Source organism: Protopterus annectens, chromosome 2.part0 (assembly GCF_019279795.1).
Source record: "Protopterus annectens isolate FY-2018-M chromosome 2.part0, PAN1.0, whole genome shotgun sequence".
Taxonomy (NCBI): domain Eukaryota; kingdom Metazoa; phylum Chordata; order Ceratodontiformes; family Protopteridae; genus Protopterus; species Protopterus annectens.
The window spans coordinates 1,342,429,804-1,342,448,887 of record NC_056728.1 but is presented as its reverse complement, the minus strand read 5'-3'; the positions used below and the strand labels follow the sequence as shown (position 1 = coordinate 1,342,448,887).

Here is a 19,084-nt window from a genome sequence, read left to right as displayed (position 1 = left end):
GACCCTATGGGTAATTTGAGTCCAACAATCCCTGTGCCTCCCTAGTGGTGTTGGTACCAAAGAAAGATGGCAGCACCAGGTTTTATGTTGACTACAGGATATTAGTCACACAGAGTCAGATGCTTACCCCATGCCTAGGACAGATAAAGCCCTAGAGCAGCTGAGTGGGACTAAGTATCTTAAGACTATTGATCTTACCAAGGGTTACTGATGGGTGCTTTTGACTCCCAGTGCCAGAGAGAGGAGAGCCTTTGTGACTCCTTTTGGCTTGTTTGAGTTCGCGAAGATGCCCTTTGGGATGAAAAATTCCTCAGTGACTTTCCAGAGGCTGGTAGATTGTATCCTAGCAGGAGATTTTACCCTTGCTTACCTAGATGATAATGCCATCTACAGCCATTCCTGGAAAGAGCACCTTCAGCATATCAGGGAGATGCTGGGCAGACTACATAGGGCAAGGTTGACCATTAAGCCCAGCAAATGTCATGTGGGTATGGCAGAGGTCTTCTACAAGGGACATGGAGTTGGGGAATGGTAATATCAGGCCAGAACCTGCCAGAGTGGAAGCCATTCAGGCATGGCCTGCCCGTTACCAAAACGCAGGTGAGAGCATTCTTAAGGACAGTGGGGTACTACAGAAAGTCTTTCCACAATTATAGTACCATAGCTGCTTCCCTCACAGTCCTGACAAGGAAAAACAAGCCAGATTAGGTAGTTTGGACCCCAGCATGTGAGCAGGCATTCCAGAAGCTTAAAGGAGCTTTGAGAGTCCCCCCTGTGTTAGCCAGTCCAGATTACAGCAAATAATTTGTTTTGTAGGTGAAGGCTTCAAACCATGGGATGGGGGCTGTACTTAGCCACGTTTCCTCAGATGGAGAAAAGCACCCAATGGTATATCTCAGTAGTAGGTTTCAACACAGGGATAAATGCTATGCAGGTGTAGAAAAGGAGTGCCTAGCCATAGTGTGGGCACTGCAGAAACTTCAGCCTTATCTTTATGGAAATTCACTGTAGTTACAGACCACAATCCCTTAACATGGCTACATCGAGCCATCCAGCATAATGTCAAGTTACTAAGGTGGAGCCTAGGGTTTCAAGCATATGATGGGACAGTACAGCACTGCAGTGGGCTTAGCAATGCCAACACAGATGAGCTTTCAAGACAGGGAATGGTGGTGTAAGGTATTCCCAGATAGGCTCAACCTTCTCAAGCAACATTTCTCAAGGGCCACTTGAAAAAAACTAGCTTGAGTTTTCGGGGGGGGGGGGATGTCACACTGGCAGCCCAAGTATCTGGAATTTTGTAAATAATTCTGTGTCATTTATGAATATTTATATGATTTATACAGAACTGTATGTTATATACTGATCTTCAGGAATGTAACCACAGCATACCTTGCAGGAACATAGAAGATTAACTTGCAAAACTTAAGAATAGTTGAGGCTGAGTTACTTTATAGCTAGACTATAAACAAGAGATGTTATCTCTCAGTTTCACTGCAATAGCAGACACAATGTCTAGAGCTAGACATTTTTCTATTGATTTGAAGGAAAAGTAATTACTAGGTTTAAAATATAAAGTGTTTTATTTTACAACTTCCAAGATCTGCAGGCTTCTGAGAGATGCGTATTTTTAACACAGAGATGTTAAATCCTGTTAAGTTTCTGTTTAGCCTGGGAACTGATGTCAGGTGACAGAGTGATGTTACCCAAGCTAACCCAGCAGTAAAATGTGATATTAATTGAAGAACCATCTCGGAGAGAGACTGTGTATTTTGTCTTGGACTTAGCAAGAGCGTCCACTCCATTATCATCATCTACACTTATGCTGTAAGTAAGATTTAGGGTATAGTATCTCTTTTAGATATAATAGGCATATAGTAAAGATTAGTTTGGATCCGCGGTGGTGGTGCTGTGGTAGCGTTGTTGCCTCACAGTAAGACGCTGTCTGGTTCGACTCTCAGCTAGAGCGTCTTCTGCGTGGAGACATGCTTCGTTGAAGGTTGTGTGTCAGGGCTGGCAACTTGGTACGTAAAAATCAACTGCCAATCATTAGCGGACCGGAGTTCCACTGTGGCGACCCCTAACCGGGAAAAGCCGAAAGACACAACAACATAGTAAAGATTAGTTTGGATGTTTTCTGTATTTATTTCAGACTGTTCTGCATTGTTCTTTTAAGTACTTCCTGTGATTTTGAACTCTGAAGTAATCGTATTTGTCATTGAGTATTGTTTGGTCTTTTATTTATTATTAAATATATTTAAACCCATTTTTGTGGCTGATACTTGAGACATATTTAAGCTCTTAAAGTACTTGCATATGTAACTGGTGACGGTGTACAGGCCACTCCTAAATAGCCTTGCTGTTTGTCAAAACTACCATTTGGATTAATAGTAACATTACACAGTAGGATTGGGCACCCTTTGTAAGGGCCTTATAGTAGCTGACAGAGTTGGCTGGTGGCAGCTGGAACTACCTTATAGTCTGGGCAGAAGGGGGCATAGCTAGTAAACCTTTGCCAGCCTTCCCCAGGTGTGTGTGTGTGTGTGTGTGTGTGTGTGTGTGTGTGTGTACTTGTATATAAATCATATCTCAGTGTGTGTGTCAGCTACTTGGTCAGGGACAAGAAGCACTGGTTAAACAGAGAGGGTGCTTAAAGGTCTTAGCTTGGCCACTTGGCTGAGATCTCAACCCTATAGCTGTGCCAGTGGGGAGTCTTATTGGGGATCTGGAAAAAGAGGGAGAAACCAGCCTCAAACATGCTGTGATCCCTGTGTGCTCTTAAGGGAAGCTATACTTTACTGTATGTGTACTTGTCATCCTCCCAGTGTGTACGTCCCCTAGCTGTTGCCAGTAGTGAGGATTGGGGCTCCTCAATTACTGGGCCATTGCAGGGGCATCACAGTGGTATATTTAGAACCATTGGCAAAGAAAATAAAGCACATTCAATTATGTAATTGGTATGGTTTTCAAGAAAATTTGGCTTTATTTGCAGATGATGATATTTTGTATCCGATGGAACCAGAAGAGGAAATGTCAGTGTGTTGAAATATTGTGAGACGGTTCCAGGTTTTTTTGGGATATAAAATTAATGAAGATAAAACAAATGCTATAGCTATAAACTATGCACCCACACATGAATTGGTCCAGAAATACTCATATGTATGGGAGCATTAGAAAATTAAGTATTTAGGAGCATGGATTAAAAGGATTTAGTTATGATAGCTGAGTATACATAGAAAGAGATTAAAGAAAAGGTAATACAAAAGCTAAGAAACTTGAAGCTCTTGTCTGTGCATATGGATAGCAAAATACTAGCAGTGAAAAAGTTTTTAGTGCCTTTAGCTTTATACACGTCAGGCATATTTGTATCAACCAGAGAAGATTTAGGCATTAATTAAAGAGTTGAAGGATTTTATTTGGTACGAGATGAGGACAAAAGTAATTTGGGATAAGTTAATCTTCCCAGCAGAACAAGGATGTTTAGGATTACATGATTTGAAGGGATATTTTAGAGTCACACAGTTAAGGCTCTTATATTTAACACGAGCAGAAAGCTACAATTCAGAGTGGAAAGGGATGATGCTGAAGCAGGGGATAATTCACGAAATAAGGAAAGAATGTCATTTTGGACACAGATCCTTAAGGAGAATAACAACAGTCTTATAGAAAGTTGTATTCATAAAGTAGTAGAAGGTGTCCTAAGAACTAATCCCACATGGGAATAGAGAACGATTCACCCAATTGAGATAACTGGAGTTAGGGTTTCAGAGAATAGACAAGAGGGGTGGAATTTACTGGAGGAAGCTGGAAAAGGAGAAGTATTGAGGAAATATTTGGAGATAGGTTCATAAGTAGGTACTTGGATATCTGCCCGAAGGCATTTATAAGCCTAGCCAGAATGTGTTGTCTTTCGCCGCCCCCCTTAGATTAGGTCCCTGTGCCTCTCTCCAACAGAGCCATTGAAGTGATCCCTGGGGTAAACTTTCTATTTCCCATCCACTCGTCAAGGTTTCTCTTGAAGAGGGTTAGTGAGGAGCGCTGCCTAATGTAGATTGGAATCTTGTTCCAGAGCATGGGAAGTCTCTGGGACAGAAATCTATCCCTCCAGCATGTCCTGTTTATTGTTGTGGTGAGGTTTAGATCCCTGGAGCTTGTGGCTTGAGGGGATATGGTTTTCTTTAGGTGGAGCATGTCCATCAGTTCGGGGTTGGACATGGCCTTGTATGTCAGGCAGAGATCACCTCTGAGTAGGCTGTATGCAACCGCGTACAGCTGGAGTTTCTTCAGTCGAGCTGCATAGGGCATCTGTTTGAGGCCAGTGATCCTCTTGGTGAGGTACTTCTGCGGTCTTTCCAGTTGTTGCAGGTGTCTTGTAAGGTACATCCCAAATGAGGCATTGTACTCTATGATGGGTCTGATGAGTGATGCGTAGAGGAGCCCAGTGACCTCTTTTGATCTGGATGCAAACCCTTTTGTGATTAGGTGGGCCACATAGAAGGATTTTCTAACCATTTTGGCAATGTGATTATCAAAGGAGAGGTTACGATCTACTTGGGTCCCCAGATCCCTTATTACGTCTTCTGTATTTAGGGGCCTACCTAGGGGGCTAGATGGAAAAGTAATAGAATGAGAAGAGACAAAGAAGACATTTGGATTGCAGGCTCGTGATTGTATTCCCTGTCAGGGAATTGATAGTCAGAGTAATGATGAAGGCAAAGGAATAGGTGAATCCTAAATGAGTCCTGCACTGGTCGGGTTATTAATTGAATCTATAACAGAAGCAGCTGGTAAAAAAGGGATAATTAGTAGGGCACATATAATATTTCACAATAACTATAGGAATCAGTCTTAAGCAGTCAAAAAAGATTGGGGAGAGAGATTAGATATGCAATTCACAAAGAAACAATTGGAGGACAAATGTATGTCTCTCTAATATGCAACAAAGGCTAAAGGATTTTTGCCTGGAAGTGTTTGCATAGATACTTTCATTCCCCAAACAGACTCCAAAAATGTTTTTCCTCACATAGATGGTAAATGTGGGAGGTGTGAAGGAAAAGAGAGAGGTAACTGGAAAAGGTTAATTGTTTATTTATTTATTGACATTTGAATACCAGGAAAGTCTGACTGGGTAGAAACACATTTTTAGTGGAGGCCTGGGGAGAAAATCACCAAATTATTACAAAACATTTTAAGAACAATAATTTTCCACTCGTCAAAAGTAAAACAAAAACATCTGCATTGTAAATAATTATAACAAATTACATGCAATATAAAAGCATTGGTTAAGAATCGATACAAGTTGTATGACAGTCATTTAATATTGAGGGAAATTGTAGACAGTTTGTAGAGAAATTATAGGTAAGTTAGTGTGGGAAAAACTGCTTATGATATATTTAGAGAGCAAGTCAGGGAAGAGAATTTAATAGAAGTAAGCAAGTAGGTGAAGAAGGGAAAGGTATGGATTGTAAGGAATAAAAAGGTACTTGTTTGCATTTGGGGATATAGTTTATCCTGGTTTTGAGCAAGAACAGAGCCAGATTTTAGAAAGCAAGTCTTTCAGAGTGGTTTTGAAAGATGGAAGGGAGAGTATTGACCTGATGGCTACAGATAAGGAGTTCCAGGTCTTGCCAACCTTGTACAAGTACAGACAATGCCCAACAGATTTGATAGGTTTGTAGACAGGATTTTTTGGTCACTGGATCTCAGTGATCGACTGGGAACATAGTTGTGTAGAATGCTTTTAGTGCTGGACAGGCAGATGGATGCCGGATAATTTTATAGGTGGTAAGAAGCTGTGTGTATGTGTTAATGAGGCAGTTCTAAGTAATTTAGGCTTTTTAGTGCTATGCAGTGGTGGGTTTTGAAAGGGGTATTTGCTGCAAAGTTAGCAACTTTGTTCTAGTATTCTTCAAGTTGTAATTTTTGTAAAGCCTGGAGGTTAGTGAAGATGGGAACATCATAAAGAAGTGTGAGGAGAAAATAAGTAGTGGCAAGTGTAGTTTAAGTTGCATCTGTGAGAAAGTTTTTTGCTCTGTAAAGTATGCATCCCTAATTTTTGATTTTTTTCATATGCAAGTTTATATATGCAGTTCAAATGTAAGATTATCATCCACCATCACCCCTAATAATTTGCTTTGAGAAGTGACTTCAGTGGTTGTATTTATCAAGAGAGAGGACTTTAAATTTTGTTTTTTTCATGAGAAGGGTATTTGGGGAAAAATAGTAGTTTGTGTTTTTGGGATTGAGCATGAACATGTATTTTGGGAGTGTAATGAGTTAGCAGACTTTTAAAATGCTCTATATAGCACTCTGTCTTGAGTACTGGACAAGCAAATTAGTATAACTAAGGAAATACTTTTTATGAGTTGAGATAAAGGATTTGAATTGCCTAGACATAGTAAAGCCTTTTTACCTTTAATTCTGGTGGCTTCCAAAAAAATTAAGTTAATAGAAAATGGAAATCAAAACCTAAACTAACTGTACTTGAAGTACTGAATATTGTTGATCCTTGGAGATTACTAAGCTATTGACTGGTGGCCATTTCAAGCCTAGCTGTTTCATCCCAATGTAATATCATAGATATTCTAGTCTATAACCAGGATTGTATTTAGTAATGACTGCTCATATCCAGGAGGGATGTTCTTCATCTCACATTGCTGCAGTCCTTACACTTGGGTAGTCCGCTGTCCTCGGTCGGCCCGAATATCAAAGTATAAGGCTGACGTCGGTCAAGGCGCATTTGACTGACATCTGGACGTCAGGGTACAAATGCGCATGACCGACGTCATATCCTCAGTCTTTTTTGCCGCATGGTCCGATGCAGAAGCAGCATTGCAAGTGCCGGTTGGCGTTCTGAGATTTTTCGATTTCGAAGTTTCAGACCGAGTCAAAGTTGGCTAAGTACCCCGTTGGGGAATATTTTAGTTTTTTCTTGCCTCAGTGGTTTACCGGATGTCAGAAAAAGTGAATAATTGCATTTCTTGTGGGAAACAGATACCGCATAGAGATTATCATACTTTGTGTATTCCTTGTTTAGGGCCTGAGCACGACGTTGTTGGGTGTCGCTCTTGTGCTAGATTCAATAAACGCACTATAAAGAGAAGGTTGGATTGTGCCAGGTTAGTCTTTGGGAAGCGGCGCAATTATAAAATGCCGTCGGATGCTCCGACGCCCGCTTCTTCGAAGAAGCGCAAGGACAAAGCAGTTAAGCCTAGGCTGGAAGAACCGTCGGTACCGGACGCCGGTTCTTTAGAGGTGTCGGTGGAGCCGGTGGTTCCACCGGAGATTTCTTTGGGTTCCCAGGGAGAGACTTTGTTATTGCAGGATGTGGCCTCTCAGGAGGCAGGTCAGGCTGAAGGGGCTTCTCAGGTTGCTTTACTCCCCTCCCTTCCTAGGGTGGTTAGGCCCTCTCCTTCTGTTGCCAAGGCTTCTCCCAGAGGCAGGCCAGGTTTAGCTTCAGTTGGTGTCACCCCTAGTTCTTCAGGAACTGTGCCCAAGAAGCATATGCTTAAAATGGCAGAAGATTTGATTACTTTGATTAGGGGTTCTTTGCCCCCTCCTGATAAGAGACCTAGGGTGGAGCCTGAGCCAGGGAGTTTTGAGCAGGCTTCGGATGTTTCAGAGTCTTCGGCTGAAGACTTGCAGGGGTATTCTCCTTATTCGGACTCTGATGTGGATGATTCTACTCCTTCTGCTTCTCCTCCTGAGGATTTTTCTTTTTCAGAAACTCTTCATTCTATGAGGGAGCATTTTAAGTGGGAAGGTCAGGACTTCTCTGATTCCAGGAAAAGGCTTAGGGAATTTTTGTTTTTACCCCAGCATAGGCCTTTGGCTATACCTCCTGTTTTGGATGTGGTGGAAGATGTTTTGCAGAGGCTTCTCTTAATCCTGATTCTTTGCCTCCTGCTCCTGTTAAACCGGATAGATATTACAGGGTGCCTGAAGCTCATAAGTATCTTTTAAGAGTCCTAGGGCAGACCCAGAAACTGTTAGTCAGGGGCCTAAAGGTGTTAAGGCTTCTGTTGTCAAGAATCCGGTTCCTTCAGACAAAGAGGCCAAGGCTTTGGATAGATGGGGAAAGAAAGTTTATACTTCTTCCACTCTAGCTATGAGGGCTTTGAATTGCCAGTTTCACATGTTAAAATACCAAAACTATCTCCTTTCACAATTGAAGTCTAAGGTTGATGCTCTGGCGGAAGGTATTGATTGTAAAGAGTTGCAAGATTTAGTACATGTTTCTGAACAGGTGGGTAAGCATTCTTTGCAATGTGGTTTTGATGCTGTACAGGCCTCGTCTAGGGTGGCTGCCACTGGGTCAGTTCTTCGCAGGCACGCCTGGCTGAGGGATCAGAATTTATCTGACCATGTTAAAACAAGGATTTTAGATGCTCCTTTACAAGCTGATGTGTTGTTTGGTTCTCCTGTTGAGACAGTTTTAAAGAAAATGGAAGACAAGGCTAAGTCTATGCAGACTGTTAAAGATTTTTTTGCAGGTTCAGCCTCCAAAGTTTAGTAGAAATTGGCCTACTAAGGGGTGGATGTATCCTTCTTATGATTCCCAGTCTAGGGGTAGATCTAGACGTGGTAGGGGCAGAGCTCAGGGCTCTTTCAGGCCTAGATCAGGGAGTTCTCCTGCACAGTCTTCAGGTGAGGGCAGGGGTCAGTCCTTTCGTAAACAGACCCAATGACCTACCTTTTCAGCTGCCAGAGCCTTCTCGTCTGGCGGCACCTTTGGGAGGAAGGTTGGCACTTTTCAAAGAAAATTGGAGTTTAATTACCCAAGACAGATGGGTATTGGATATCATACACCACGGTTACAGGTTTTATTTCCATACCTTGCCTCCTTTCAAAGGCATGCCAGACGTTCCTCCTCCACAAAGAATAGAGGCTCACAAGCAAATTTCTCTGTTACTCCAAATAGGGGCCATTCAGCCGGTCCCTATGCCAGAAGTGGGCCTAGGATTTTATTCTCGCCTGTTCCTAGTACCAAAGAAAGGGAACATGTGAAGACCAATTTTGGACTTATCTATCCTCAACACTTATCTGGACATTCCCAAGTTCAAAATGTTGACGTTACAGCAGCTTTTACCTCTGCTGGGCAAAGATCATTGGATGGTAACTTTAGATCTCAAGGAGGCTTATCTTCATGTTCCTATCAGACTGAGTTGCAGGAAGTATCTGCGTTTTCGAGCTGGAACTTCTCATTATCAGTTCTTTGCATTGCCCTTTGGCTTATCTACTGCGCCCAGAGTGTTCACGAAAGTTCTGGCTCCAGTGATAGCTTTCCTCAGGTTAAAAGGAATACAGATTTATCCCTATTTGGACGATTGCCTGATTCTGGCTCAAGGAAGGGGCGAGCTTCTTCATCATTTGGATTATGTGATAGCAGTGCTAAGATGCCTGGGGTATTCTGTGAACGAAATAAAGTCCAGTCTAGTACCCTCTCAGGACATGTGCTTTCTGGGTGTGAGACTGAATACAGCATCCCAGATGGCCTTTTTGACCCCGGACAAACAAAAGAATCTTTCCCTTTACTTTCATCAGTTGTCTCATCAGTCCGGGCTGACTGCAAGGACAGTCCTTCAAGCCTTAGGGTTCATGGCATCTTGTATTCTGGTGCTTCCCAATGCCAAACTGCATATGAGGAAGCTACAATGGTATCTCAAAAATGTATGGACACAGCACTGCCAGGATTTGGACACTGTCATTCAAATAATACCTTGCATTCAAAAGGAATTTTTGTGGTGGGCTCAGGAATGTCACCTAAACAAGGGACTCTCTGTGACCCGGCCAGAGGCGAGTCAGATTCTAACGACAGATGCCTCAGACAAAGCTTGGGGAGCTCATCTGAATGGAAAGTGGATACAAGACAAGTGGCCTGCCAGACTACAACATCTACATATCAACTTGAAAGAGATGTTAGCAGTCCAGTTTGCATTAATAGCTTTCAAGGATCTACTTCTTCCAGGGCAGGTGTTGATTCTAACAGACAACACAACTGTCATGTGGTACATCAACAAGCAAGGCGGAACACATTCTTATCCTCTATGCAGGCAAGCAATGATTTTGTGGGAGACTGCTCTCAGTTTACAGCTAAATCTTCAGGCAAGGTTTCTGCCGGGAGCACAGAACTCCTTAGCAGATGTGTTGAGCAGACAAATTATGGATCCCCACGAGTGGAAATTGGATCCTCATGTATTTCAGAAATTGACAGTGTCATGGGGAACTCCAGACATAGATCTGTTCGCTTCCCCACTAAACCACCAGCTGCCAAAGTTTTGCACAAAAAGGTTTCATCCCACAGCTTGGAGAGTGGATGCTCTTTCTTTCAATTGGAGCAATCTTCATGTGTATGCCTTTCCGCCTCTGCCTCTCCTCCCAAAGGTACTACTAAAGGCCAGACAAGACAAGCCAAGGATGATTTTGATAGCTCCAGATTGGCCTCGACAGCATTGGTACCCATTACTGTGGAGCCTGGTACGGAAGCCTCCATGGCCTTTGCCTTAGATTCCACACCTGTTGTCTCAGGAGGACAGTCATTTGCTCAATGTCAAGCTTCACTCTCTGCACCTAACAGCCTGGCATATTCTGTTTTGAACCATAGTGGGCCTCCACTTCCACAGCAAGTTTTGAATGTTATTTTGGAAGCTAGAAGGCCTAGTACAAGGAAAGTGTACGCAGATAAATGGAAGAGATTTTTATTTTGGAGTGCAGCAAAGGATTTTGATGTTTCTGAGCCTAATTTAAGTGTGGCTCTTCAATATCTTACTGAGTTACTGGACAAAGGTTTGTCCTTCTCTTCTATTAAGGTTCATGCTGCAGCAATTTCGCTCACTATGATTGTGACCCACCATTGTTTTCTCATCCTTTGTTCAAGCAATTTCTTAGAGGGGCAAAGAATATAAGACCCCCACGAAGAGCTCCTACTCCTGCTTGGGATCTCAATTTTGTGTTGGAGAAACTCACTCTACAACCTTTTGAGCCTGCAGCTACTGCTGAATTAAAGTTTTTATCATGGAAGACTGCTTTTTTGTTGGCTATTACCTCTGCAAGAAGGGTTTCTGAGTTGCAGGCCCTTATGGCAGTTGAGCCTTTCTTAATTTTCCATAAGGATAGGGTATCTTTACGTACTAATCCTTCCTTTATGCCTAAAGTGGTTTCTAGTGTGGCTTTAAACCAAACTATTCATTTGCCTACCTTTTATGCAAATCCCCAAAATAAAGGGGAAAAGATTTTGCACACTTTAGATGTACACAGGCAGTTGCGATATTATTTGGACAGAACTAAAGGGTTCAGGCAGTCTCAGCAGTTATTTGTTTCTTTTGCTTTGAGTTCTCAGGGCAAGCCTGTGTCAAAACAAACTATTTCTAAGTGGATTGGGTTTTGCATTGCTTTCTGTTATTCCCATCATGGCAAGGAAGTTCCAGCTGGGATTAGGCCTCATTCCACTAGGGCTACTGCCACTTCGACAGCCTTCTTGAGAGGGGTGGCAACTAAGGATATTTTGGAGGCAGCTACTTGGAGTTCAGTGCATACTTTTTCCAGGCATTATCACCTACCACTTTACTCTACATCCAGGGCTGGTTTTGCCACTGCTGTTTTGCAGGGCATTTTGGCAGCTCCTGCTTCCTTATAATTTGGCCATCCTCCCTTACCTCTGCTTTGGGATTCTACCCAAGTGTAAGGACTGCAGCAATGTGAGATGAAGAACATAGTACAGTTTTGTACCTACCATAAATGTAGATGTTCGAAGATCCACATTGCTGCAGTCCAATTTACCCTCCCTCCTTCCCCTCTGTAGTTAGAGGCGGTTGTCTGGGTTGGGTGGTCAATTGGGTGTATATTGTATATATTGTACATATTTTTAGTGCTAGGATGGTTGGTTGTTGGTTTGCTGTCTTTTGGTTTTTGACCTTTATTTTTAGGGTCTTCTGACATCTGGGGCAAGAAAAGACTGAGGATATGACGTCGGTCATGTGCATTTGTACCCTGACGTCCTGATGTCAGTCAAATGCGCCTTGACCGACGTCAGCCTTATACTTTGATATTCGGGCCGACCGAGGACAGCGGACTACCCAAGTGTAAGGACTGCAGCAATGTGGATCTTCGAACATCTACATTTATGGTAGGTACAAAACTGTACTTTGTGGTTGCTATCCCCGGTAAGAATTTACTATGCCCCATCCACTCGTCCAGGGTCCTTTTGAACAGTGTCATAGTGGTGCTCTACTTCATATAAATTGGTAACCTATTCCAAAAACACGTCAGATGCTGCGAGACAAATCTGTCCCTCTAGCACGTCCTATTCAAGTCTCAGGCCATATTTAGGTCCCTAGACTGGGGTGCTGTAGTCCTTTTTGATTTATTGGTGTGCAGCAGATTCATTAGGTTTGGATTGGAGATTGCACTGTAAGCTAGGCGCAAGTCTCACGTAAGAAAGCTGTACGGTACAGAGTATAGTGACAGAGAATTTAGTTGGTCTGTGTAATGTACTTGCTTGAGTCCCTTGATGATCTTTGTTAGAAACCTCTGAAGTCTCTTCAGTTGCTGCAGGTGCTTTGTATGGTACATGCCAAAAGGTGCATTATACTCGATTAGGGAACTGATTAGTGACAAGTATAGAAAAGTTAAAACTTCCATTGCTCTAGTGGCAGTGCCTTTGCTAATTAAGTGTGCTACGTAGAAGGCCTTCCTAACTGTAGTAGAAGACACATGGTGGTCAAAGTTAAGGTTGCAGTCTACTTGTGATCCTAGATCCCTTACCACTTTGTTGGTACATAGAGCATTGTTAATTTGATAGTGTGAAGGGGCATTGGTTTTAATGAAGAGAATGATGTATTTTTTTGCATTTAGTTTGAGACTGTGACTAAGACACCGGTCATTGGTCTGCGTAAGACCCTCCTGAAGTATACTGACATCATTTAGGGATTCAGTGATTGCACCAAGTTTGCAGTTGTCCACAAACTTGGTCAGCCATAGCCTGTTAGTTTTGGCCTGATCTACTGAGAAGTACATCTCAAACAGTAGGGGGCCCAGCACTGACCCTTGTGGCACTCTGTTGGTAACAGGTTTGCTGGTTGATGTGGATTCACCCACTTTGATAGTGTGTGACTGGTTTGTGAGACAATTGGGTTTACATTCACTTTGCTAAGTTTATCGGTATTGGCTTTGTGGGGTTGTGTCAAAGACCTTTGCCAAGTCAGGGTATGTTGTGTAAACAGATGTGCCTTTGTCAATGTCCCTGGTCACATTTTTGAAGATATCCACCAGGTTTAATAGGCAGGATCTGCCCTTGACAAAGCCAAATTGGGTCAGATCCAGGGTGTGAAGGTCACCTATGTCTTTATGTGGTCCATGATGATACGTTCCATGGCCTTACAGATGAGGCTGGTCAGACTTGTGGGTCTGTAATTCCCCAGGTCTGTTGCTAAGCCACCTTTGTGGAGGGGAATAACTGTTTCTGTTCTCCATTCCACAGGAGCATATCCTGTGGTTAAGCTATGGTTGAATAGGGTACTTAATGGTGATGCTAGTTCATGTTTTAGTTTGTTTAGAAGACAACCTGGGTTGCTGTCTGGTCCCACAGAGTCTGTGTTTTTTGCCTTTGACAAGGCTTTGCTGACCTGCTGTTCGGATACGTCTGGTGGGAGGACATTGAAGGCAAGGTTTGTGATAAGTTTGGAGGGGATAAGGGAGGGAAATTTTGCCAAATCTGTCTGCTAGCAGGTTTGCTGTCTCTGCTTGATAAGTGTGTGTGTGATACCATTAGTCACTAGTTCGGCACATTCTTGGGTCCTATCTTTTAAGCTACATATTTAGTTGTAAAAGGACTTATGGTTATACTTGGATAGGATTGCTAGGTTTTTCTCAAAGCTACCCTTAGAGGATTTGACATGTCTTATTTGCTTGTTGAGGCTGAGGAGGGTGCGTTTCCATTGTTGGAGTCTTGCCTTAGTTTTCTTAGATAGCAGCTTTTTGTGTTTGTTGTGAATTTTGTTGATGCTGGATGTCCACCAGGGTGGCTTGTTTTTACTTGAGGCTCCGGCTTTGATTCTCTCTGGAACAGCCAAGTCTATACACTTATACAAGTGATTGTACAGGGTTTCGTGCTTTGGTGTAGTTACCACTTCCAGCTTGGGGGGGGGGGCTTAGAATGCATTTATACTGTCCCCTAGGAGAGTAAATTTGCCTTGAAGTTTTTTAAGTCTAACTTTGCCCTTTGTGAGTTTTAGTGTTAGTGCCAGTTTGAATAAGACTGAGTTTGTGGTCCAGTTTAGCTAAAGAGGGTCAGACAGTTTCAGTGGTGCATCTGTTTGTCGTGTTAGTGAGGACCAGATCTAGTATGTTTGTTCCTCTTATTGGGGTTTGAGCAATTTGTTCCGTGGCATTTGAGTTGAGTCATGAAACTTTTGCCCAAGTGAGTTAGGGCTAGAGTAGGTTTCCCAGTTGATGGGATAATTGAAATCCCCCCATGAACAGAGTGTTTGGCAATATTTGGACTGACTTTAGTTTGGTCAAGTAGGTCTCATGCACATCATGATTCATGGAAGGGGACCTATAACTAGCTATGAGTTGAATGGGGGTCTTAACACACAGTAATCTGAACTTGGAGTAACTCCATGAAGTTGCCCAGTCTAACTAGTCAGGAGGTAAATTTATCTCTAATACAGATAGAAAGATCGCCTCCTTTGACCTTGCAAGGCCAAGATAGTCTATGAAGCTTTGAACCATGTTTCCGTGACTGCACAGACATCTATCTTCTAGTGATTGAAGTGTTTCTATGGTGTGCAGTTTTTGGTTTAAGCTCCTAGCATTTTGGAGCATAACCCTTATTGTGTTATGACTGGCAGTTTTCACATCTGCAATTTTGTTTTTGAGACCTTGCGTAAAAAAGACACTATGGGGGGAGGCAAGAGCCTTTGCCAACAGTCAGAAGCCTAGTGGTGCTATGTGCAAACCATCTCTGGCAAAGCAGTGCGGTTTGTCGACCTTGTAATCCTAGGCTGACAAACTGGATCCCCTTTGAATGACACCAAAAACTAAGCCAATTATTGAAATTGATCATTTTTGTTTATACTGTGGCATCATTCTAGGTGAGGGTAATATGTTACTCAAGGCTTGGGACTTAACTTGCGTGGGACACATACTCAGAGAGCTCAGTCATGTGAAGTCATAATGGTACTTGTTGCTGAGAGACCTGAGTGCATGCATAATCTGACGAATCCTGGCACTGGAAAGGCAGGTGACCGTGACTTTCTTCTTATCTAACCTGGTGAGTGGGACATCCATGTGTTTCTTTATGGAGTCTCCAATGACAAGAAAAATTTTTTTTTGAGTGTTATGCTTTAAGGGCTTGGTAGGTGAGACACTGGTGTTCTATGTGTCTTGTGTGCTGTGGAAACTGTTAGTTGTAGCAGTCTTGTGTTTTGGAGGTCCCTGGTGTTTTAATTTTTTTTTGTGCAAACTTCAGCATGTGTAGATTTGTGTGTCAGTTGTGTATTGTGTGTATGAGTAATGGTGCTATGTGCCTGAGTAGTGGTGGGTGACTTGACAACCTCTTCTGTGTTACTTTTTCGAGTGCAAGAGAGCAGGGATTAAAGATTCTTGGTGCAGATACATCTCTTGCACTCTGCACTAAAGTGAGTTATTAGTAGAGGGTTGTCACTGTACATGAGGCAGTTGCTGCACTGCTTCAGGAGACCCAAGTCGACCAGGCTGGAAGGAGAAATAGGAGTAGTATAACTGTCTATAATGTTAGGTTTGAAGAACTGTTATCACAAAGGGGGTGCTTTCAGGACTGATGTAGGAGGTGCTCTGTAGATTGGTATTTCTGACTGGTGGTTTAATAGGTCGCAATTTCACTCTCAGTATTTCTTAGACCAGTGATATACTAAAGATAGGACTACAGTAATGTACTACGGCTATAGCCAAGGGAAAAATTGTCATAGTTATCTGTCCGCCTATGATGCATAACTGCGCAGCAGTGCATGGTGCTGCGTGACATGCAAACAAGCAGAAACCCAATCCAGTGCAGGGCTTAAATACTAGAAGCTAAAAACTCAAAAAAAAAATCACTGAGGGTCCTTACTCCAATCCCTAGACCAATCACCCTTCACCAGACAGGTTCCAGTTTGCACACTTCTCTCACAGGGGTGCAGAAGGGCCATTTCCAATCAAAGATGGATTGGAAAATGTGCTTAGAATACAATACCACTACAAACAGCTGCTAGCTACACTAATTTAGGCAGAAAACGGTAAAAATGATTTAAACAGCAGAAAAACAGCAGTGAGACACAAAATGTTTTAAACAGCTAAAAAACAGCAAGGAGAAACTAAAGAATGTTTTAAACAGCAAACAAATTGGCTATTTAAAACACTGCTAGGCAGGAAAAGAGAATAAGCAAAACAGATTATTTGCAAACAGTGAAAAGTAACAATAATTACTTTGCAAACAGTGAAAGTAGCAAAAAAAACCTGTACAAACAGTGCACTTTAGTTTACCATATTAAAAAACAGAATTAAATAGGCAGAGTATAATAAAAAATGCAGTAAATAGTATAATCAAGCAAAAAACATGAACTTATGTTTCTTGAGAAGCTCAGAAGCCTCTAGTCATCTGATTTCTCAGCTCAGAGTTGTGGTGGTAGTCCACCTCAGAGAGAAAAGGGTAGGAGTAAGTTACATAGAAAAAAATGGAAATTGTAGGAACATTACATGCAGAAAAATGTTTTGGAGGAGGAATATGGTTTTAAGAAATTACAAAAATTGAATAATTTGTCATGTTGCCTAGATTATAGCATATATAACAACGTATGTAATGTATAATTTTTGTAAATGTGAACTTATTAATATGGTTTGATTGCTTTTATATAAATGTACGCCACAAGTGATAATTCAGTAAAAGTGTTTAAAAAAATGCTCCAACAAGAGGATTGTGTTTCGGTTGTTCACAGATGTTGTATCCTTTTTGTGTCAGTTCACTGTTGTGGTTGCGCACAGGAGCAGTTTACTGCTCTTTTTATAGCTGAGATGAAAAGCACCACACCTTCAAATCTAAGGCCATAGTTCTGTTCTGTAAAATTGTGGCTGTGTGTGTATGTAACTACTTCTTTTGCAGGAGTTTGTTTATTTAGCATTCTTGATACTAAATGAGGGTAATGGAAAAATGGAAGGTTGACCAGATGAATGCATTGGCAACAGTCATTCAAGTGTGGTAACATATTATTGTGATGGAGCAAAAGCTGAATCAAGGAAAAGATCTTAATTTTACCAGTTAGTCTCCGTCTCTATCCTTGTATGGTCATAAGCCTTTGGTAGTGAGTGAAAAGATGCATTCACAGATGGATGAGGTTAAAATAAGGTTTTTTTGTGAGATCATTGGGCTCATTCACTGTTGCAGAGTGACTGAGAGGGTCAGCAGTTGGGGAGGATCTTTGAGTAGATCATCTGTTCCTCTAGGCTGACAAGTGCCAGTTCTTATTGTCTGGGCATGTTGTAAGGATTCTCTATGGTGACCTAATTTAGATGTGCACCTTGAGTGGCCCATAAAAGGATGTCTGTCAGATCCAGGACAGATTGTGTGTCTCATCTAGCCTAAAAATGCACGATGATCCTGTAAGATGAACTCCGAACTGTTGGAATTAGGGATGCTATGCCTATTCTTTTAACCTTTACTAGGATAAACAGTATGGATCAGTTGATGAACTTCACTTCAAAATAAATGTGTGCAACTTGGGTTTTGTGGCTTAGGCTCGATTACATCTATGAACCGTTTACCTCTGAAAAAGAACATGGGGCAAAATCATGCTGTTTTTCTGCAACTTTGCCAGTTATTTATTGATTGACATTTGTTGACCGGGAAAGTCCACTGGGTCAGAATATCCCATTTTCAGTGGAGGCCCGGAAAGAAAAGCTCCAGTAACAAATTAAAAAATTACTACAATGGGAATCTGAACTACAAGAATTACAAAGGAAACTCACATTATATAAATCCAAAAATCACTCTAATTCAATTGAGAACAAGAAGGAAATTGAAGAGCTAAACAAAAGATATAATGATATATTAAATCATAAAACCAATTTAGCCATAGAAAGGTTAAAATAAATTCCTATGCTACTTCTCCAAAATACTTAAATAACTTGTCTGTTAGTCAAAATGCAATCTAAATCTAATTCTATTGTTAATATCCTACACGAAGAAAGACACAAGAAGGTCTCGGAAATAGGAGATATATTAAGACGCTTTCAAATGTCATTACAGTAACCATTATAAAGTAAATAATTTCTTGATTGTGAGAGATTGGCGGAACCATTTATACTTATTACTGTCTTCATCCCTGAGATAGCAGAGTACTTAAAGATTAGCTGTACTGCTCTGCGAATTGTCAGGCATGGTTTTAGAAGGCTCCGTATGTATAGATTGCAGAGGTGGATTCATGTCGATCCAGTGAATATCTTTTAATCAAATGCTATTTTATCGAAAAAGATACTAAAACTACTTCCTGCAATCACAAAAGAAGTCTTTTTTGCAAGGTGCCAAGCCCCTCAGCATACCATGCCCCATGTGGGGGGAGCCCCCCATACTTCTGCAACTTTATCAACTTCAGAGTCGCACACCAAAGTTATCAGGGCTGTGGAAAGGTGGGGCGAAAAGGTTTCTCCCTCTGTTTTGGTATTCAGGGCCATCAGTTATCAAACCCAAATGAACAAGTATTTGACATCCATCCTTAATTCCTTAAACAATGTAGCGGTGGATTTAAGCAACCAAATGTCCTTAATCAGGCTGCACACACAGCCAGACACAGCATTAAATGTAGTTTTTATGCGGTAGAGGCCTTGTCCATAGCAGCTACGACTAGTTCTGTCATCTACTGATATGCAAGGTTGCACAATCAACCCATACCCAAAGACTCTGAAGGAAAAATTATAGAGTCTCCTTTAGATAATAACCACCTGTTTGGCCCAAGAGCAGCTGATCTTTTCAAAACTCTCCAAGAACAGGCTAAAACAATGAAGGACTGTAGACAGCTTCAATTAACCTCCATACCTAGGTACCAGAGGAATTATCCAACCAAACCCAGATCTT

The 19,084-nt window shown here is 41.8% G+C and overlaps 1 protein-coding gene across 1 annotated transcript in view; it reads left to right on the top strand.

Moving 5' to 3' along the window:
- The window catches only part of NPHP3 (nephrocystin 3), a gene marked incomplete at its 5' end in the record, with an annotated part of 1,580,737 nt that overhangs the window by 1,465,218 nt on the left and 96,435 nt on the right, over positions 1 to 19,084 (top strand). The window lies entirely within an intron of this gene.